The sequence below is a fragment of the Agrilus planipennis genome, unplaced genomic scaffold (genome assembly GCF_000699045.2).
Source record: "Agrilus planipennis isolate EAB-ADULT unplaced genomic scaffold, Apla_2.0 scaffold2, whole genome shotgun sequence".
In the NCBI taxonomy this organism is placed as follows: Eukaryota; Metazoa; Arthropoda; class Insecta; order Coleoptera; family Buprestidae; genus Agrilus; species Agrilus planipennis.
Genome location: NW_020442464.1, coordinates 2,599,883 through 2,623,735, shown reverse-complemented (window position 1 = coordinate 2,623,735; position 23,853 = coordinate 2,599,883). Strand labels below are relative to the sequence as shown.

General features: G+C 35.7%; 1 long non-coding RNA gene across 1 annotated transcript in view; it reads right to left on the bottom strand.

Moving 5' to 3' along the window:
- Positions 1 to 11,402, bottom strand: part of LOC108741680 — a 75,289-nt gene extending 63,887 nt beyond the window's left edge. Inside the window, exon 1 of the long non-coding RNA XR_003232447.1 lies at positions 11,308 to 11,402. This is a non-coding gene — a long non-coding RNA (uncharacterized LOC108741680). The remainder of the gene's footprint in view (positions 1 to 11,307) is intronic.
- Positions 11,403 to 23,853: the final 12,451 nt, after the last annotated feature.

Genomic DNA, 23,853 nt, shown 5'->3' with positions numbered 1-23,853 from the left:
AACAATGCTGAGGCAGTTTGTTGCATCTTTACAATACTATAGGTTTATTTTATTTTGCATACTAATTTTATTATTGTCGGAAATTTTAAGTATTATTTTCTATTTGTATACAAATTCAATTCTATTATTCATTTTATTATTTAGCTACAATTTTCAGGTATATATTATTTATCAAATGCAAACAGTAATCTCAGTATTTTTGAACCATAAATTTTATAATGTATTCTACTATCTTATTGTAACATTTCTTCCTTTTGTAAAGTCACGTTCGCTATATTACTGTAGTTTCCAAATTTAAATTCACGTATTTTGTCTGTACCTGAAATGGGGTATTGACCTGACTGACAGGGTCGCCTTGCACCCTCAATGTTATTGTTAACGCCCACTGGCGAAACTATTTAAGTAATTAAAATACACATTTTAAACAGTATCGAATCAGTATCAAGACAGTATCGAATCAGTATCAAGAGTATCGAATCAGTATCAAAAGAGTAACGAAACAGTATCGAATCAGTATCAAAACAGTATCAATAACAGTATCAAAAAGCAACAATCAATTCACATTCATATTCAATCATAGAGCCTACTTTTATACTTTTACATTTAATTTTATTCAGTCGGTTTTGGATATTGTTATCACTTTAAACTACGAGTTGTTAGGCTGTTATTAAAAACAAGTAGGGTTGCCCTCGCTTTGCTCAGGGAAAAATAGTTATCATTCGCTAAGTTCTAGAAGCTTCCAGAAAATTCTAAAACATTTTTTTAATCATGTGTATGTACGGCATTTAGGAAAAATCTTTGAAATTCCCTAACGTTCTGACTAGATATCGGAACTCAATTATTACTTTTCCTGACACTTTATATGGACTCTTTCGGGCCAATAGTCTTTTAAGCNCTATCACTATGAATATTATGGTCGGTTTTGGATATTATTATCACTTTAAACTACGAGTTGTTAGACTGTTATTAAAAACAAGTAGGGTTGCCCCCGCTTCGCTCAGGGAAAAACAGTTATTATTCGCTAACGTTCTACAACCTTCCAGAAAATTCTAAAACATTTTTTTAATCCTGTATATGTACGGCATTTAGGAAATATCTCTGAAATTCCCTAACGTTCTGACTAGATATCGGAACTCAATTATTACTTTTCCTGACACTTTATATGGACTCTTTCGGAGCAATAGTCTTTTAAGCAACTATCTGAAACCAATTCTTATTATATAAAAAAGTAGGTGTATAGGAAAATTTAATATTTTTGGATTAGTCGAGAAATAAAGACAGACGTGCAGGCGCTATAGTTTAATTTATGAACACCTGCTAATTATTTATAAATATGTCACCAGTCAGCTAATTCCTTCACGGATGTATGCGAGTTACCTGTGTTTTATAGCAGGATATGTAGTATTACGACTTTCTTTAGCATTTTACAACAGCTAGCCGTACGATAATATCTCTTTATAGTTTATGTTACCTCAATCGGATAGACAACTTAATTTTTAAATTTACAACCTATCTTCCTCAATGAATTTTAAATTTCCTTAAGCCTAACTTTTCTATGTAGTGCGTTGTCATCAAAATTTTTATACATCAGTTTAAAAACAGGAGCAACACCGTATTAAATCATGATTAAACTTATTAAAATACATTTACTTCGCAAGAAAATTACGTATTTTTAATTATTAGGTATTTACGTTAAAGTTCCAACAGTTGAAAGTAAAAATTCAATTCAAAACAATAAATTTAGCTTGGTGTTTACGTAATATGGCACATGGAATATGTTCTTATGTCCATATATAATAGTAAATAATAAAATTTTAGGATTGTATTGCAGATTTTCATACATATACTAATATGCAATACTGCAGTCATTTTAACACTGATTTTTATTAATGAAGTACCTCGAAGAGCTGTGCCCCGAGTTTCTGAAAACGAGACTCGAGTCTTCGTCTCTCATCGAGTCTCTCTGGTGTCGCTGAGAGAGACTGTCAAAAAAACTGTTTAGCCTCTCTGAACGAGAGACTCGAACCTCTGATTTAACAATTTTATCGATCGAGTCTCTCATACAGAGACTGTTAGAGATCCATAAAAACACCTACGCAATAACTGAGAGACTGTGAGAGACGTTCTCAGAGACGCTGAAAGACTCTGAGAGGCTGGAGAGAGACTGAAAAGTTTTGTCCAGGGGCATTACACAAAAATGATGCTACTTTTACTTAAGCGCCTTAAAGCTGCACTGTTTCCGGTGAAGTATTTTGAAAACTTCACCACTGTTCATGTTAATTAAAATTTGCTCATTGTTTTGCTTATCGGCCTACAGCTCTCGGAAGAGCTTTTTTTAATTCCGATTCTTTTTTCGATTGCACGATTAAAAAATTAGGTGCTTCAAAACAAATTAATGATAAAAATTTCAATTTAAAAAGAATGTAGCTAGCTACTTTACGAACTCCATGTGTATAAATTTAGAATGAGTAATTAGTCTGGAATTTTGTTGGGAAAATTAATATTCAGGATTTATTTTTGTAATAATTTCAGAGTCCATAATATTAGTTGGTCATTTCCATAACTAGAATTTATTTCTCGGAATCTAGAATTAGGGTCACATACGTAATGTGTAACAAACACTCATGTGGTCATGTCATTCCTTATTCTTTTTTTTTTGTTTGTAAGAAATATTAAATAATAGTATGAATAAGCGCGTTCGTTGTATAATACGTGGAACTTTTTGTTACGGTCCTGGTCTAATCGCAAGTATACACACACACACACACACAAATATATATGTATATAGGAAATGGGGGTCCAAATTGTTATGACGAGGATTCAGAATCGGCGGCGGCAACGTCGTTTGGAGATTACCAGACACATAAGCACAAAAAATTGGCGAATGACTAGCGGTATAAAACACACACCAACCAACAACAGACAGAAGTCGTATGTAGTATAATATAAGACCCCTAAGCGGGCCCCCGTCTAGCCTAGACGTTGTTTTAGCATCGGCACCGCCAACAGACAACGACGACGACGACGGTCTCAACAACTGCAGCCAACAGCTCCCACATATATTACAATTATAATCTCATTCTTGTGTGCCGTGCTTGACTTGTTCGCTGGCGCACCGAAATCGCACCGTGCACCGCCGCGCCGTCCGCGTCGTTAACATCGTGGACTTCGCTAAATCCTCCTAGACGGACCTCCAAAGTTCAACAGCTTCTCATCGCGTATCGTAATAAGCAACCACCAAGTAACTACCGATACATCGCGGCGAAATCAAGACGACAACGCACGGGCGGAGTCGCCTCGCGATGATAGTCATCGCCGTGACGCTACAAAGCGCGTACATGGGATTACAGCGTAGGCGAGAACGACGCTTTTGACGACCGCTCTAAAATATCGATTCTCGATATCGAACGAATTGATCTATTTTTCTAGTAAGCGTTTCACAAAGAAATGGACCAGTTTATCAACTTTTTAATTTACATTACACTATGGTTCCCCTAAAAAAGATTCCCTGATCCCTCTTTCTTCCTTCTAATTTTTCTTCTTCTTTGAAGAGGTTTCGTAGGACGTAAAATGGTAACTGAAGTACCAGTTCTCATTTTCTGCCAATCCAGAGTTCTGGTGAGTCCACTCCGTGCTAATTCCGATGATGTATGTGCGCCTACCTTTACCCTTCCACAGTAAAACTTCCAACATCAATTAGTCTACTGATCAGTAACTATCACAGTTTCATGAACCTCATTACATTCAGACAGGTACATGTCACAGTAATTTCCTTCAGATTATCAACGACTGTTCCTTTATGAAAAAAAAAACCTAGTAGCATACTGAATGAATGCGACCACCGCAAAGCGGAGTGGCAGTGGGTTAATTCCAATTCAGCCTGAACCCTCACATCGAGTCCTGAAAAAAAAGGAGGTCACCACCACCTTGGCATACCTCCTGTCGTTCACCGGGCGGCCGCACCGTTTTATGTCCGTAACGAGTTTAGTCTACCGCAACTCGTAATCGTCCTGCACCTACAACTTGCATCAGCATCAACAACAGCAAGCAAGTTGAACTACAAGAGAGCAACACGACCAGTAGGTAAAAGCAAGCAAGCAGGCGGCAGGCGAGAAGGCAGCAGCACAAATGAATTCCTTCCTTGTTCTGCGGAACGGATTGTTGAGATGCTGGAGCTCCGGCAGGGACGAGAGATTGTTATTGTTGTTGTCGATGTGGCTGTTGTGGGAAAAACGCGACAGTTTCTTAATCAGCCAGCAGTTCGTTTCTCTTATCTGGTTTGGTCTGATTCTCATAATTTACGAATGGCCGACTTCCTTTAATTATTAAGTGGGCAACACCAAACGTAAACTGTACTATTCAGTTACAGTACAAAATTATCATCAAACTGCACGATAAAGAATAAACCAAGGCGATAATCGAATGTAGGGTCTCACAATCAAAAGAAAAATGAATCAATCTAGAATTCTTCCTTTCTATACTTGTATTATATGTACAATACTTGATGAAACAATATCAGATTTAAAGGTTCTTCGGGATTCTCTAACCATCACAATGCAAATATGTATAAGTAAATTCTTTTGAATATTTTTGCCGAAGATGATGTGAAATATGCTGGTGAACAGAAATATAAGTTACTATTGTATTAATTGATGAAACTCTGCAAAGGGCAATTATGTCAAAGCTCCAAAAATATTGAAATAACTATGGGAAACTAACACATACAACTAACCTAAGCTTTACAACCACCATGTATTCTAAACCTGGTAGAAAACGGATGTAATTGTTTCATTCAGTTCTATCACAAACAAAGTTCTACTAGGAACCGAACTAAATTTGAAAAGTGGATAATTACATCGACCTTGTCCTGCTCTTAATCTATTTTATTTAGACTATAAGGACAACACTTGACTTTAACGAATATTAAAACAAGTTCTTTGCTTTTTTTTTCCTTGAAAAGCACTTTTTCTAAATGATAACAGTCGCCGTGCCGTGCACCTAAACATCAGTAAACCATTTGCAATTTTATTTGCTAGGTATTCATTACGAATCGAAATCGTTGTAATTGAAGATATTTTCTATTTACTAACACAAAAAAGCTTGGTACACAAACAGGAAGAACCGATACAAGCTCTTTTAAACGAGCAATAAAGAAACCTCACAGTTCAGATTATCCTGAATAAGGATTAACGCCTATACAGTAGGATTACGTTCATTTATCCAATCACTTTTAAAGTATGGACTCAACTTTTTATACAGGAATGTTATTTTAAGCATGTCTGCAGGCTGTACAAGAAAGTTACTGTTACATGTACGTATTTTATTATCAAAAATTATTCCACGACAATTTAATAATCTTCTGGTAAACTCCATGGTCAAACGTCGACAGAAGACATGTTACGAATATAAAATTTTTCGCATGTACTTTTTGCTATTAGTTTTATTATTCTCCTCGGCCGACAAAAGTTGCTTTTCGAACAGACTGAAACAGAAACTGTTGAGCAGCATTCGTATATAAAAAATATTTTTCGCGTGTTTATAAAACCGTACGCGGACCGTAATAAAGTGCAACAAGAGACGACGACGGCAAGCGAAAGTGGATGTAAAGAGCACATCGAGAGCCATCGAATTCTTGAGATTCCAGAGGTCACCTAGGAACTTGCTCCAGCAATTGCGCCAGCAGCAACTCCGGTCGACATCGTGAATGAACAAAACCATGAACCTCCTTCTGCTTACCACGCCGTCGACCAACTCAATGGACAGCGCAAGAAAATTGGCGTTACATTGCGGACTTATCGTGCGACCACTTCGCGTTATTATTATCTATATTAGTTTAATAATAGTGACCCCTGTAGAATTGATAGACAATTAGCATTGAAACCATATATTAAAGAGACAACCCACAAGAATGTAGTTAGTGAATATTTGGAGACCCTTCGGTGAAGACGAAACTCATCGCAAACCAAAAATTAACATAATCGCACCCTTTAAAGTCGTAATGTAATAAAAAGCTAAATCCTCCACTTCTATTTTGAAAAGCTTCGCTATAAAAAAAGCTAGTTAGACAGAAGGATGGAACAGTTTTCTTTTTTATCGAAGATAAACTATAATTGGGCCATGTCTCGCGGAAATATGAATAAGGCTTCAAAAAAAAAAAAAAAAGAAACAATTATTTTCTATTCTAAAATGGACCTTGTTAAAGAAACCTTAGTAGGTGTCGATATAAGAAAACCAGCACCTCGTTTATTGGTGCTTTCAAAAAGAGCAACTTTTAAGTTCTAGAGAAGAAGCCTTCTAAATTAATCTACTATTTCAATTATATGAGTGAAATAAACGTTGCCATAACCTGGATACGTCGAATTTACATACAATACAGGACGAAGATGACATGTACAGTAAAAAATAATTGAGACTGTGATCATTAGCTCTCCTATAAGCATGCTGAGGTCACAATTTATCACATAGGATTCAGAAGCTATTATCAATTAATTACTCCAAAAATATACGATACCAAATAATTTTAATTGAAGCTACCCATTATTTGGAAGTCAGAGGGACCACATTAGAAACGACTTTGAAGTTTAATATTCCGGGGAGCGAAGTGTCAAAGTGACAAAAGAAACATAAACCACCTTTGTTTCTGAAATGAAGTAGAAAGGTTCCCATATACCATGTAGGAAATTGCGACACGATAAAGCTTGATCCAAAATTGGCTCAAGATTTTCCAGTGTTGGACCAAGCATAGCATGACAAACCTATTCTGGGCTGTCCACTACTGGACCAAAGCTAGCGAAACATTAATGTACTTATTGGCCAAACATTAGTTCAGATCGACAAACCAATGCTCATGTAGTTCCCACTACTGGTTTAGATTTGGACCTGTCGTCAACTCCGGTAGGAAATACATGATGATGCAAAATCCCGTTGTAATGACTTGGTTATGAGAAAAATGATAAATAAAAGTGCACAAACGTGTAAAACATAAAAGTAATTGCAAATGATAAGAAAATTTTTAGGTTTGACCCTCCGATTACACCTATCTGCGGTGTGAAAATTACGTAAAAACATACGTGAGTGTATATGTATTGGCTAAAGTGTGGGTTACTTGTAATACATTTTAACCGACTACACGGTCTGATGCCTTTCGTTTACTGATACCTATACGAACAGAAATTAAATGCAAATTTGCTTATTTTGTCGCATGAAGCAAGAATAATATACGAAACAATTGCAGGTATCTGTCTGTCTGATGCCATGGTACAGACAATGCGAAATGTACATGTACAATGGTCCTCACACATTTTTGTCTCGTAGACTATGTGTCAATTGCTTGTGATATGGGTAGATCCCTGCCTTTCTAATATCGAATCTTCCCCATGAAGGAGTCAAGAAGTTCTCCAATTCTTCATCGCGTTCAATAATTTGTGAGCATATTTCAATTTTTTCTGATGTAAAAATACTGTAGTCTAGTAAGTTTTAACACCTGGACGAAATCGACAAAGAGGTGTACCGGGAGGGGGTAGCTACTAATCGAAAGGTATACGTGATGTCTCACTAAGCAGACCGAGGTAGCCCCGTTTGGTGGTAGGTCGATAGTTTGAAGTGCGTGTAGTTTTGAACATTCAACCAGGTTTTCCTGTTTTGCTAATAAATAATCAGTTCGACAGTTTTTCGGCTTTCACTCAATTGGGACCATGACAGCGTGCGTTGCTTCTTGGCGAGGTTAACTAATTAGTTCGGTTTAAAAAACCTTTGTTAATAACAATTTATGATTTTTATTGTTTATTTTAATTTATTGTACTATGCATTTTTAATAAAACGCATTACATACATCTATATGTTTATTCGCCCAGAACCTACTATTGAAGTTGCATCGGTGAAATATGTAATTTCTTTATCTGTATTATGTGAATTATTCCATTTATGAAAAGCCAAAATTTCGGTCACGACATGTTTAAATATGATTCATTCTTGTGGATTTCCATTTACACCTCAAACACTCTCAATTTTCGTCTTTGCTGACATAGGCCCCCTCTACAGATCCCTTACATTTGGAATATTTAAAAGGTAAACTGAGGATTTACTACTTGGAACTGTATTGGTTTACCTAAATTTGTCTGCCAGAATTTCTTTTACATGTTTACTGTATAAACATTAATACTCGCTTATAATAACGTCACATATTAATTGTGGTAGATGAGATTGGTTTAATTTTGACCACAGATCTCAACTGGTTTAGACATTAGAATGGCTCTGGTTAATGTGACCAATTACGGTTGATAATGTAACGATTCGACGAACAGATCTGCTTACAATAACATCAATCGTAGGTATGCTGTCTCATTTGCTAGGTCCCTTGAATTACGCAAGAGTTCTTCATCATAAAATATTTTGTCCATTGATATTTTACATTGCCGAATCGTGATTATGCTTCTGTACTTATTTTCGTTCATACTAATGGACATGAGCTATATCTCCGTGGATAAAAAGATGAAAATCTTGAAGAAATACCTAACGAATTAACGCTATCAGAAGATTTTCTTTTCTGACGCAAGTGAATTTTTTGGTTGTTAACACATCAAACTTGATCAAACAATCTCTGAAATGTAACTGACTTTATTTGGAGCAATCACAAAATCGATTTTAGAGAGATCCAACACTCATGGCTCTTCTTAACCACCGATTGGCATCACCATTATATAGCAATCAGAAGAACACCGGTTTGATTCCGGGTTCATTTGCCTGGTCCAAGTTTTTCTGTGATTCCCTTCGATCAATTAGACATATAATCACTCTCCCCCTTCTCTCTTCATTTCGTTCGTCTCATACTTCTCACCGCAAGAATTACCCACCCATTGCTACGATTCCTAAAAGTATGCTGACAACGACATTCCGCCCTACCCTCTGACATACTCCCGAGGTACTGTCCGACCACCAGCATTAGCTGGGAATGATGAAACATCCAAAAGTTTTCTTTCTTACCTACACTACTTAATCTCTAAAACTAGTGGACCAACTCTAAAAATTCTTCGACCACAACATAAAAGCCAAGGGGCTAACGATCTATTTGGAGATCAATTGAGCTTATGGCGTTGCGCACATCATACACTTCATGTGAAACAACATCAACTTCAACTGAGATAGGGACAGTAAGGTGTTACACAAGCAACACTACAGGCGTATGAAAATTTGAAACAATCACGTTAAACGAGAAGAACTCTCCATACTATACATATGCAAAGTGATTTAGAAGTAATTTTACTTATCAGTTTCGCAATTTTCTACGTACGGATAAACGCGAAATCCAACAACAGCGTAATGAATTTTTATCAGTAACATTTTTCACTGTTACATTAAAATTGTTCTCCTAAACACTTAACATACTTACACAATTAAAAACAGAGGTACACGTGTATGATATGTACTTTTAGTTGTAATGTGCAAGTGACAGTGCCATTAACAGTAAAATGGCAGCTCTAGTTTACCATAAAAGATAAAAATATTTAAATAAAGTTATTTCTGCTAACTTGAACATGGTAAAACTAATTATTTCTAATCAAATCTAAACACAGCTTAAAGAATTATTTGTCTGGTAAAAAACGCGTTTTACACGAGTTCACTAATTTTTTCTTATGTAAACGGTAATTAATTGGAATTGTAAATCATCGACTAAGCACAAAAACTAATGCAAACATTATTGCAGTTTCCTTTTCCAAAATCGATTATAAGACACAAACGGCTCACCTAATGATGATTAATTATTATGGAGCTCAAATTCCACCAAGATTCAATGACTTTCAATATCATCCACGATAATAAAAATGAAAACAATTTGTGATGCCGTAAAAAAATTTAAAGTACGATTAGATAAGAGATGATAATTAAGGAGAACGAAGTCAGCTTCTATACTAATAAAAACCAGTTTCTCACGGAAAACCCAATAAATTCAACTTGGTATCATCTTGAACTTTTTTATTAAGTGACGTGAATTCGAGATGCCAAAAATTGAATTAAACCCATAAGATGATGAAGTTTTAAAACAGGGACAACCCTCTGGAAAACATGAGGGGAGGCGTCCTTAAAACCTATGCTCTTCCTGGAAGAAGCTTGATGTTGATTAGGAGAGTCCAAATAAATAGAGTTCATTTTAATCAATTGACTGGTTGACGTTTTATATGTATAGATCACTATACACAAAGGAATTTGTAATTTGATTTTGATCTACTAGTATTCATGACGGATCCATGGAAGGTCTTGTAGCATGAAACACGTTCCTGACTTTCATAAATTTTAATAATGTCAAAGGGTGAAATGAATATCTTGGATAGCCACATAAAAATGTAATTTCTAGGTCATCCGCCGAGAATCCATGACCCTATGAACTTCAAGCCGATACTCCTTTACTCACGGTGAGAGGGTGAACTACAAAGAAATGAATAGTTTCTCGTTGTTCATTGCGATCTTTTGAGAACAAATAGCCAGAGATTTACTTGAATTGAAAGTTAATTTTGATAATGTCATCTATTTCGTAATTAAAAGCGTTTAATTTTGTAAATGAACCGATCTTTGGAGACATTTACGTTTACGACCAAAGAAGAAGCGGATGGTAATCCAAAAAAAATATTTACATTCATGAGAACTCGTGGAACTGAATGAACTAAAGTTACTTTGTTAAAACGATTAAACAGTGTAACTGATAACAAAAACGCACCTATCTACAAAATTAACCTAAATTCCATCGAAAATCTGGTGTCACGTGATGAACTGTGTTTCGACTTGTGCTAACCTACCCACAAAATAGACTGCACAATTCAAACGCGAAAAAATACCGATAGGTAATATTTTTTTGGATAATTATTTAAATACGTATCAAGAAAAATCTTCAGCAAACACAACCACGATTGTCAACTAACTGTCCAAATATAAACAGAAAATATCGAAACTACGCAGATATGTGCCGAAGGACCTTGCATTCAAAGACCAGTTTCTGCGTAGCAGTTACAACAAAAAAAAAATTAGAAAAATTGTAAATGCTCTTCGAAAAGCGCACACAACAATTATTTGTTATGGGCCAAGCATCTACAAATCTTTTCAATATTAATTAGCGTTCTCAGTCGTCTGGAAAATCACTGTGGGGAGCAGAATCGTTGAATGGGTTACTGACATAATAACTACATAACTAAAACGTCACACTAAAAATTACACGTAGGTAACCACCTTGTCAAAAAAATGTACAAATTTCAATCCGTTTTACAATCGCTTATTTGATAACTTAACAAATTTAGAAATAAAAATGTTTCATATTACCTGATGTATTTCGAAAATCCCTGTTCGGTCGAAATCCTTGTCGAGGGGCCCAAAAATTTTTAAAATACAGCGCGAAATGTAACACACCTATCCAATCAACGGTATTGAAACAACTAGACGTTTCGCGGAGTCGCAAAAGCGCATAGCAACCGAGCATCCTACGTCAAAGCACCGACTCGCGAACTTGTTACGGTTAAGACAGAGACAGGACATTCGCGGACGTCTTCGTTCGATCGTATCACTTCGGCAACTCGTGAACAGTATGGTGGGGAAATTCGACCTTCCTATTGTAATTTTTGCAATTATTTTTGGCCGATAAGGCCTTTCATTGAGTTTTTTGCATTGAAAAAGTGAATAGAACCCTCCTTCATCCCTCTATATCGAAAAAGAACGGATATTCAACTCCTTAAGGTTCAAAAGTTAGCTTTGAACGTGTTAAAGTCGCTTCGCGGTTAGGGGACCGAGGGAGGGCAATTTTCAAAATGGCCGCGAACTGTACGGCGAGAAATTTTGTGCGCATTTTGTAATTTTTTATGGGGCCTCTTTCAAAAATTGTGGGTTTTTTGTGTCCGATCCGTAAGGACATCATTCAGGACGGCCTTTAAAATCATAAAAGTCCTGGAAATGCTTCACAGGTTTGTATAAAAATTAAATACGCATTTTTTACTTTAAGGGCTCGCTTAAAATTAACCCTGACATTTTTGTAAACTTTTATATTTTTTATTGACGTTTTACTACGACTTGTCCACATTTTTGCAATAAAAAATCGTTATTTAATGTTGCAACTTGGTTTGAGGGATACCATCACCTAAGGGTTGCGTCTAAGGAGGATATAAAATTGATTTCTTTGAATTGAAAATTTTTTTTCTTATTCTAATTTGAGTCAGTATCAACTTAGGGTAGGAGTTCGTAGTTATTTCTGAAAAATAGGGGAAATAGTTTGGAAAAATTATATTGGCCAATAAAAAATTTTTCAAATAATAAAACAATTATTTTTATATGTGCAATAGGGTATTTCGTCGCCAAAATGACCTCAAAATAATTTTTAATTTTTTTATTACTCATTAAACGCTTTTCAAGATAGGTGTTTTTACTATAAGCATATGCACCCCCAAATTTTTCTCTTAATTAATTTTAATTACAATTATAGACCCCACTTATGTTTATGTTTAGTAACAGTAAGGTAATAGAATATATCTTTTTCAATAAGTAATTTTTAAGTTAGAAATTAACCATCAATTGTGATTATTTAAATGTTATCCGTCATTTGGGGTTCAAGTAAGTATTGCCTAAAAAAACTATTCAACAATTAAAAGCCAACATTCCCTAAGCAATTGAAGTAGGCTCCTAACACTGCAACAGGTGATGGGGAGTATTTTTTAGAAAAAAAAAATGCGCCATTTGAATTTATCATTTAAACTGAACATTTTAGTAAATACTTATTTAAGATAATTTTTAAGAAATATCCACTTATATAAATATAAACATCAAAAATTATTCTGATGCAATGATACCTACCTATGAGGCCTGCACGCTACATGGGACATGCCCCATATAAATTCTAGTCGGGACTTTTTTTGGTGGGATTTTCATGAGGAATCTACGGGGAAATCCCCATATCGGCATGCCCCTCGTTAACCACATGAGGCCCGCATGCTACATGGAGCATGTTCCCTATAAATTCTAGTCGGACTAGCGATTTTTGGGACACGTTGCACTTGTCTAACAAGAGGGTAAATATAACACATAGGTGCAATAGAAAAAGGATGTAGCATTCCCATCCGGAGTATTATATTTCAAAAACAAACTTTTAATTACATTTTTTTTTTAAATCAGTTGAATTAATTATTTAACCACTTGCGTTAAAAACGTTTTAAAAAATATAAGGACCAGGTAAGACATCAGGTAAAAAGAAACAGGCGTTTGAAAACATATTTTATTTGTCTATTTAAATATAAAATTTGCAGTTACTTCTATTAAAACGGAACTACTCAGGGTAGATCACCGATGCTAGGGTGTAGTGGTAATAGTTTCGAGTCGCCCATTGTGTATTGTGGTGGTTGGGTTCTGGTAGCTGTGGTGATGTGGGAGATGTGGCGGTTATTTTAACCGTCATACATCCCACTACTTTCATATTTTGGCACATTCATATTTTGACCAGTGATTTAGAAAATGTTTGTTCCTACGGGAACTTCTCTAGTTTGGTAGGTGTATGGATCTTGGAGTACATATACCAGCGAAAAGTGTTGTCTTCAGTCAGTATTTTGATAAAATCCTTGCAAATATGTTTCTCTAATCATTCGAACCCCTTACCATTTTTTCGTAACTGACAGGTATAATTCATGGACCAAAAATATACGTTAGCAATATTAACAATTAACTTATTTAAATAATGGGTAGATTGAATTTGAAAGTTCTTTTGCTTTCTGATTTAACAGATATTTCAAAATAATACCTAATAATTGAAATGCATTTCAAATTTCATTACCAATAGTGCTCTAGTATGAAAAATATGGTTCCACTGTAGCCGAAAGGGAAGGCGCCAAGAAGATACCTTCCTTTTAATTGTTCGATCTTACTTTTCCACTAAGACTAACGTATTCAATGTTAAGTTGACAAATGACACTTTCTTTCTCAGTAGAGCATTGTTAATGGATGAGTAATTTTCAATACAATAGGTGAAACACACTACCTATACTTAACACCATTGAACTTTACCAGGAAATCCTTCCTACACAAAAACACGTTCGTTTCTTGGCAAAAGTCTCAAACAGAAGACGAATTCTTGAGGGTATATTTTTTGAGGATCGTTAAAAAGATAAAAATGCATCTCATTCATATAAATTTTTATTAACCACAAAAAATAGGGGCATTGGGAAGACTTTTCAAAATTTGCTTAGCCATGGTAGCATTATACAAATACATACCCATAGGTGTAACAGCCATGATGGTTGTGACAAAAATCTGGCACAAAGTCATCTCAATAAAATTTTGGCGCCGAATATTGAAGCAGACATTTTCCACGAATAATGTGATTCACGACAATTATTGGCAAGATTATCTACGGTGATGGTTAAGTCTTAATAAAAACATAAGAACATGTATGACAAAGTCTGTATCATGCAACAGTGCTTGATAGAAGTATCAACAACTTTTGGCGAATTATATTGTAATTTTATAGTAAAACTTGTCTGTAACCAGAGTCGGACTGAAGATTTTGGCCCGGGGTGCGATGTAACCAAATTTCTCTTTTGTTTTTCACATTTTTTGAGTCATTATGCCCGGTTTGACCCGGGAGGCATTCGGCCCGGGGTGCATTTGCACCCCTGCATCGCGGGTCAGTCCGGCCCTGTCTGTAACACTGCTTGCGCCAACTTCAAATTTAGCCAAAGTTTACGAATTGTTGCTGCCTCCCCAAAGATTCTAATAACATCACGTGTGACATTTGAAAAGTTGCTGGGCCTCTCCCTTCCTTAAGACCTTAAACCGATTGACAACTCTAGGACATCTTCCAGGGGCTGTGGTACATCTGCCAGTTGCACCTTCATATCATTTCCAGAGCAGCTCATTGCAGCCGATTAAATATGTATTCTGACAAGATCCGTTTCTTGAACGTCACTGTATGGTATCCACTGTGGTACTTCCATAGTTAAAACATCGTCAAACCTAGTTTCAAAGTCGTAAGTACATTAGGAACTATACTACCTATGTTATGTGAATTATTATTTCATTTGTAAAAAATCATAATTTCAATCACCACCTGCTTAATTTGGATTTATTCCTGTGGTCCCATTTGCATCTCATGAAGCACAACTTCTATTATCGCTGGCATGGACCTTCTGTAGTTCGGAATCGACCTCTAGGGGTCATTATACATAAACCGCTTCGGGAATCATCCTCTTAAAGCTTTGATAATTTATTGAATGTTGACTACACGGCTCTTAATGTTCAAGTAATGAGTAAAGAAACGAACAGGTGTTTGTTGTTTTATTCACCTACATGGTTATTTTACATGTTAATTTAAGTTAGGTATAGGTAATTGTAAATAAATTTTCGAGTTATTTTCAGACCACGGAATACATAAGTATATGTATACAACAGAAACGTAAGTAGGTCATGTTAAATTCATTTTCGGATGAGAAAAAGATAGATATTCTACGTGGACATTGCACAGGTTCAATATTGTAATTTTGGTCTTTTTGTCATCGAGATCAGAAGCAGCAGACAGAAATTTAGTTATTCCAAGATTATATAAATTACGTATAGATTTATTTAACAGGGTTTTGTTAGCTTTAAATGCCTCATTTACTATTAAAATTATTTCACCAGTATGTACAACGTACGTCATCCATTCCAATGTAACGATCTCAAGGACGATTTTCAATTCGTATTAGACATTTGGAGCCGTAATTCGCAACTAACTCGGCAGAAATCCTGTTAGAAGTTAAATAAATAAGCTCTTTGCTATGTTGTAGATTGAAATGTATAATAAATGTTATTCTGATAAATTCTGGAATTACTGATCTTTTGGGAAATTGCATTATATCTCATTAGATACCTTATCTACCATCACATGAATATTTTACCTTTTATACAACAAATTGATTACTAAAGAACAAAAGATCTAATTTTCAAGCGTTCTCCTAATTTGAGTAATTAAAACCTCTTATTATAATTTATTAAACAATTAATAAATCAGAAATTACTTTACGTTAGCTATCTGCCCCTTTTATCGTTAGATAATTGTATGCACACAGAGACAATAATCATCATCATCATAAGGTCGTCAGTCCGAAGACTGATTGGACACGTACCTCCACTCTTTCTTATCCTGAGCTAAACTTCGCATTTCCCTAAAATTAGAACAACCTACATCCAGAGACAATAATAATCTGATAAATTTTAAAGTTAGTGGTGTTTGGGATTAATGAAAGCGATTAAGTAATTAAATCACCACAGATCACTTTTGACGTGGCAGTCTTTTGCAGACGGCAAGTAATTGATTGTAATACGAACGAGAAATAATCCATGAAGTTCCATCGCAAACAGTAAATCAGAATGAGAGAGGCAGAGAGCGTCTCTTCCACATGCAATTAATTCACTTCCGACGTGAAAAGGTTAAAGGTTTCTCGGTCGGCGACATACGAATTGTATTAGATAAGTTTGCTTCTGTGAAGGATCATATAGGGTTGAACATTCAAATGTAGAAAATCATAAAACATTCTGGACTCTTCCCATAAATAATAAAGCTGTTCTGTTTTACCACCACCGTGCGTGTATTCTCATAATATTTTTGCGTATTTCTTAGACTGATAACAACAAAAACTATTTATTTACACTAATTATTAATAAATCACTATTTACTGCGCTATTTATTTCACTGCTATCACTGTCAATTTATTTCTCGACTCACTTCTGCAACGGTCAATTTATTTCTCCTCTTCTCGACGATCGTCTTGTCTTTTCCTTTAAATACTCTTTTGTTTACTTTTGGGAGCCTTCTCGAAACATCCGGATAGTTTCGTTTTTCTTTGAACTGTTTAACTGCTTTCCCAGAACGCAGGTACGACACACACATTTACAAATACGGCGCACATGAAGAAAGGCGCGAGAGGTAGTCGGCGAATCGATAAGCCGTTCATGCACACGTGTGCCCGATCGCACAAAAACACGCTCGTGCTTGTTACACTATTATGTGCACTTACTAATGTCTGAAGATCATTTTGAGACAAATTCGGAAACAGCAAGAACTAGAACAAGAATTAAAGTCAAAATCGGATTCCGTCTTAAGTAAAGATGAAACCCACTTGGAGGAAGTTTAGGGCAAAAATGTGCTAGGTAAATTACGAATAAGTGTTTCAATTTTAATAAAACGACGAGCTGAAAGCTCAACATTTGTTGGTTAAGAACTCAAAAAAACTGAGATACTCGCTAATAAAACCGCATGTAAAAAGGTAATCGTACAAAAAATGACAAGTACCTTCGACGAATAATGGTTATGCAGTCATAAAAATTGCAAATCGTGGTGATTACACGTTTCAGAAATCTTGCTAGAATATTTTCTATTAAATGAACACATACAAGGGGGTTTTTACCGTAATAAGGAAGTTCAAAAGCAATACGATCATAGCAACGGGTCCGTCGATGGGACTGGACTACCATCACGACGAACAAACCATTGAGGCAGTGTATGCGAACATTATGTGGTAGCATGGATGGGCGACCAAGCGCACGTTCTACCGACACACGCTACCGTTTCCGCGGCCGACATGCTGCATCGTCACTTCACAATTAAATAATCCGGCAATTTTATTTCGTAAAAATCACTGTCTATGTGTTTTAGAACGAAAAGTACAAATAGTGTGTTTAACATTACTGTCGGTCATCAAATACAAAGAATAACTTCTGGAATAAGGATAGAAAGCAAAAAGTCCAGTCAAAATACCCCCTAGTTTTAGGAAAACCGCGAAGATTAGCTCAGGATATGAAAGAGTGAAGGTGCGTGTCCATCCAGCCTTAGGATTGACGATCTTATGATGATAACGATAACCCAGAGAACTTCACAAATGCGTTTGATCACCGCTGCATTGCATTCTTTTTGAAGACTTGGTTTACTGCTGAAAATCCCCCTGAAAACCCCGCAGATAGTTATAAGCAAACTTCTCTTCCAATACTCAACAACTCAGACATCATGTCCCCTCATCAGTCAGAAATAACGCGTTTCTCTCACACAAAGAGATGCGGGGGATTCTCTCTTTTCGACTTTAGTACATATCTCGACATCTCAAAAGAAGACTTTTGGCTAAGGCGGCATGCTTTCTTCTGCTTCCTTCTGACTCAAGGAAACTACAGAAAAATTTGGTTTTGGGCAGACGAACCGGTGTCCTGTCGAATGCTAGGCATTGGTCTTAACCCCCTGGTCACGTCGCTGGGTTCGACATATCATAACGTTACTCCTTCTTATATCCTCGTCATGATTAGATGGAAAGTTCTACCAAGGCGACTCATTTCTCTGGCTCATACGTCCAAATTCCGGTATCATCCGCCAGGCGAAAAATCGTTTCGAGTACTAACCTTACTGATTAGTGCAGACATGCTCTCAGGATAAATCACACGGCCGATCAAAACAACCTTCTGTCTCTCTTGGTAACGCATCACTCATTTGTTAAAGAGTATTAGAATATTTTTTGCTCACAATTTAATTATTTGAGTTCGATAAATACCACCAGTTTTAAATAATTTTGCAAAATTTCATCGAATCTTTTTGACATAAATGATTGGCTTTTTCATCATCATCATAAGGTCGTCAGTCTTAAGAGCACCTCCACTCATTCCTATCCTGAGCTAATCTTCGCATTTCTCTAAAACTAGAACAACCCACATCCTTAACTGTTTGCGAACAGTAATCTAATCTAGGTCGACCTCTACCCCTCCTAACACCCGTTTCTGCCTCTAATATGTCTCTGACTAGACCTTCATGTTTGAGAAGGAGTCCTACTAACTTATCTCGCCTATTTCTTATTGACTTCCATAGAGTCCTCTATTCTTCTATTCTTTCTAATACCTCTTCATTGGATTTTTGCCTAACTTTTAAAGGATTTGACTGAAATATAATCGACATAAAGATTACAAAACACAGATAACGCTATTTTTAACTTTCGTGAAATCGTTTTAAAGACCATAATTTTCGAATCCTTGCTTCGTAATAAAACACTGCAACCGACATTAAATAACAGAACATAAACTTTCAAATTGGGCAGCATAAAAAGGTAAACACTGAACTTAAAAAAATCGTTAATTACGTTGTAAAGTAGCGTTTCTCGCTGCAGACTACAGTCAATTCCTTTTGTTAAGTCACTGAATTGCTAATTATTAAATATATTACCGGATTTCGAAGATCATAAACGTACCTACGGTACTTAATTAAATGTTTGGTAACAAGGTAACGACTTAGGTTTTTGTGTATACAATAAGTATGTGTTGCGCCTTTCCACCCAAATCGGTTTCGTGATGTTCCGCTCTACCGGATTTATGAACTTCCTGACTCATGCAAGGCTCATGAAGAGGTGCAACTTGTTCCACATACAAAAAATCCTTCGGAAAACAGTAGCTACTAATAACAACAGAATTTTCTTCAATAATGGGGTGTACGAGAACAAGCTTTCAGATAATTTAATCATTCACTAGTTCATGGTTGCAATTATACTTTAGTCGTCATCTATCTGAATTCCTTTCAATGATATTCCCTATATTACTAAATCACCGTACGCTTCATTTCATTCTATCATCGTCCACTTGGTTCAAAAGTCACTAACTGTGGGAATGGAGTAAAAAATTCAAAGGATACAAAAGTGTTATTAACAAAAATTTGTCAGTCAAGTCGGTCGAATGACCAAAAGTTTATTTTACAGTTCCCTTGCTTAACAAATCAGGTGAAATTACTGATGTGGTGAAACCTAAAACTACTCTAGTCCTTAGGACGATATTCCCAGGGTAATTTCACTGCTACGGAATCGGCTTCGAATGTTCTGTTCTAACCAATCTCCAGAATCAGATAGGGACTAGAGCGTCTATCTATCATTCAGGCTGATTTTAATGTAGTGATTACTTGGCGCCTTCGTTTGTAATGTATTTTCTTGCCGTAACCTTATTATTTTATGCAACCAAATAAAAGGTTTATTCGGTTAATACAATAAAATTTAATATCAAAAAAGAAACCAGGAAAAATTTAATAAACATAAATTAAGAAGAAAAGGCGTACAGTACCGGCCGAGGCCCAAGCGAAATAATCATTTACCCGTGTAGTGCTGCCATACAGAGCACCTAGTAGCTGTGCTGGTGTCGCGTATATTTCTGAATGTAACACTGACGTATATAATCGTAGGGATGACTTGCGTTGGCATCGAGTATATTTAGTAATTTTGAGATTCTTGTCTTCGCTTGTTGATTTTACAAATGGCAACCCTAAATTACCAGCTTTAGTCAACCTGTGGCACATAATATTCCATTTGGACGATTTATAGAACAAACACCCTGTATTGAAAGGAATTTCGCTCGCTTTTGACACGGTCCCTCAACAATATTATAATATGGGTTGTTAAGCATTGTGTGCACCTTCTTGTGTACCCTGCTGTTTGGTGTGAATAACGATTTCGAGTCGCAATCTCACGCATTTTATGGTCGTAGGTTGTAGAAGGCGACGGGTCCGTTGATGGTGGTAGTGGTGGCGGCATCGGAGGCGGTCGTGGCTGCGGCGGCGCTCTGCGCCAGGCAAAGCAGATAATAGTTATTTATTGAGTTCCTGAATCTATAAATAGGCCTTCTAGGAAGTGGAAACCCGCATTCACAGACGCAACAAAATTAAATAAATTTAGCTTCCAAGCCCCGACGCTTAAGTATGCGACACGCCACCGTTTAATTTAGGACTAGGGAACACAAGATGAAATGGCTTTGTATTTTAGAAATGGAACACAAAGGAAAATAAAATGTCACGTCATCCTAATTAAATGTCCATGAATATCGACGAATTAAATTTTAAAAAAAGTTACCTACAAGGGTTGAACTACCCATCTACACATCATCAAGGATCTGGGCTGATAATCAATATTCTAATAAAGCTTGATAGAGTATCCGATAATCACACCTAATACCTTTTCCATTCAAGTAAAGCACCTACTTATTAGAAAAATTTCACAGATATGTCTCAAAATCTTTTTTGGTGAATCATTAGGTATAATTTTTTCGAACTTTTTGGATTCATCTAATTAAATTGGACGAGTTTTTGAGGCGGATTCCAATTATTTGTAGACCGTTAATACGTAAGGATAGTTGTAAATCTTGTGAATACCTTCATCGACAAAAGTTAAGATATAATGAGGATTTTGCTTCCACCTATTGCATTACTCAAAAATTTTTGGGCAAGCTTTTAAAGACAAAACAAGGAACAAGGCTCTACTCAAATTGGATTCGCTGACCATAAAGAAAAAGCAAGCTACAGTACAAAAAATAGGCAACTTATCAATACTTATAAATCGAGTTGTTTCCGTCAGTAAATTGATAATGAACTTAACGTTTGCGATAGTTAGTAAATAATGAAATGAATGGAACAGTCACAGCTAAACGTCCTCATCATCCATGGATATGTTTATAACTTTCGTAGCACTTGTTCGCGATTATGCAACAAAAATCTCACGGTTTTAATCATGTCGTGTACAACAACACCAACACAGATACATTCATATTTAATTGTCTTGCTTTTCTGGGTTATTGCGTTATCAGATACACGTGCAGGAATATTTTTTTATATCATATAAATATGAAGGCCGGCATAGAAGTTCCGGAAATTGTTTATTCGAAACCATAAATGTTAGAAGCATTTTAGTTTGCAAAATTTTGGGATAGGCAAATATTGAAGATAAATTTTTGACACATTTTTTGTCATAGTACTAATAACATAGATATCGAAATTGATAAAAATCAATAACATTGATGTTTTAATAAAATAATTCGAAGTGGTCTGTATTCTGTCGAAATTGGTATTTGTTCAGTTTCATTTGCATTTAATGTATGACACCTAAAATTTGGAAAAAAATTAAGTTTGGTAACTTGGGTCTCTAAAATGTGTGCCCAAATCGAAATCGTATTTTAATGTACCCAAATGTTCTACTAATGCAACGTTCCTTTAAATGGTTTTCAAAAATACGATGTGGTAATTTGTCATTAATAAATTACACAAATAAATAATAATCCTCATTACAACGCTGACAACCTCAAATTACTTACTAGTGTACTGTACTATAGTATCTGTAAATAGAAAGTATTCTCACGAATAAAGAAATTGATTTTCAATTACGACAATAATTACACTCATTATATACTGATCGTGAACTGAATGTGTAATAAGGTGTCTTTTCCGCCATATACGTTTGTGCGCACTCACATTTACTTTTGTACTGTTTCAGTGAATTAGGAGGCAGGTATAACTTTTTAATTAGTAAATTAGTAGTGTTTCTGTCCGAAAATTAACATTTTGAATTAAACAAAATTGTAAAAAAAATTTTATAGATACATGTTTCTAATGAGTAGTACCTAATATACCTATATATGGCACCATTATGTAATGCATGTAAATGTGGACTAACAACTCATCAAAAATGAAATTTCAGTTATTAAAATTCAACCATGTTACATGGAAAGTAATTTTCAATTTTGTTTACATACCTATTCACAAGTGCATATAATTAAAATTAAAATATTTTCGTTTTTTCTAGCTTTTACCTTTCCTTTATTTGATAGGTAATAAAATTATTTAAAAATATTTCTTATGATAGAAAACGTTACGAATGGAAAGTACCATTTTTAGGCACCGTTCTTATCCTAGCGTAATCAATCAAAAAGGAAGTTTGAGTTAGAAAAAGTCGACGAACCAAATACATATTGAATGTCCATCAAAGACAAAACTGTACTTCATGAACACGAACCACCTGACAATGATTTAAAACAATTTGAATGCAAAAATTGCAAATGGCGATAGTCTTAAAATAGCTCGTACCTCGGCTAACTAAGCAAAATGCATTCGTTTGTTACTGTTTGGCCGCCAGTCATAAACTTGGTCCGTCTGCAAATCCTTATTATGGAGATCAGCGGTTGCAACAACAATAAATAAAATAAATTACCACTTTATCGTCCAATCACATCACGCAAACCGTCCGAACGAAAAACTACTACAACGACACGCCACATTCAAACGCCACAAACGAATGAATGTAATGTAATGTACAAGGATCAAAGTACGAAAAATATCAATAATGTACACAGTTAGCACACTCACACATGTAAGTATATATATCTGGATGTTATTTTTTTTTCTGTGTTGTTGGTAAGGAGACAGACCGTTGCGTGTCGAACACGAGCAACGTCACTATCGGACTGACTAGAATGCGCTCATTGAGTAGAATGCTATGCAACAGCAACACATACATACACGTATAATACAAGGAACGTGTGTATGTATGAATAGCTGGAGTAATAAGGCGGTGTGTGTGTGTGTGTGTGTGTGTGTGTGCGTGAGTATTGTGTTGTTATAGTGTATAGTCAACCCCGCCGACAGGGGAAGAAGAAGAGCCTTCCTAAGTGTCCAACGGTGTTATGTAAATAACTTCTTGTAATGCCCCAGCGCTCTTTGCTTTGGTAGAATGACAAAGTCGGTCGTTGCCGCGCGCGTACACCGGAAATGCAACCAACACTGTTTTTGAAGCGAATTACCGGCACATCGGTACCTACAGGGGACCATCTTCTAACACATTTTGGATGGATATTTAGCGATCTGATTTCTACACTTTTTAAAATTTTTCAAAATGATGAAGGGCTTTCATCGCTGACAGTTCAATAATATAAAGGATATCGTGATCTTACCGATCATAGACCCAGATAATTCATTCTTTCTTATGCTTAGATAATCTTCGGATTTATTTAAAGCTAGAACATCTTACTCATGTGATTTGTAACAGTAATCTAATTTAGGTCTATCTCTACTCCTCTTAACTT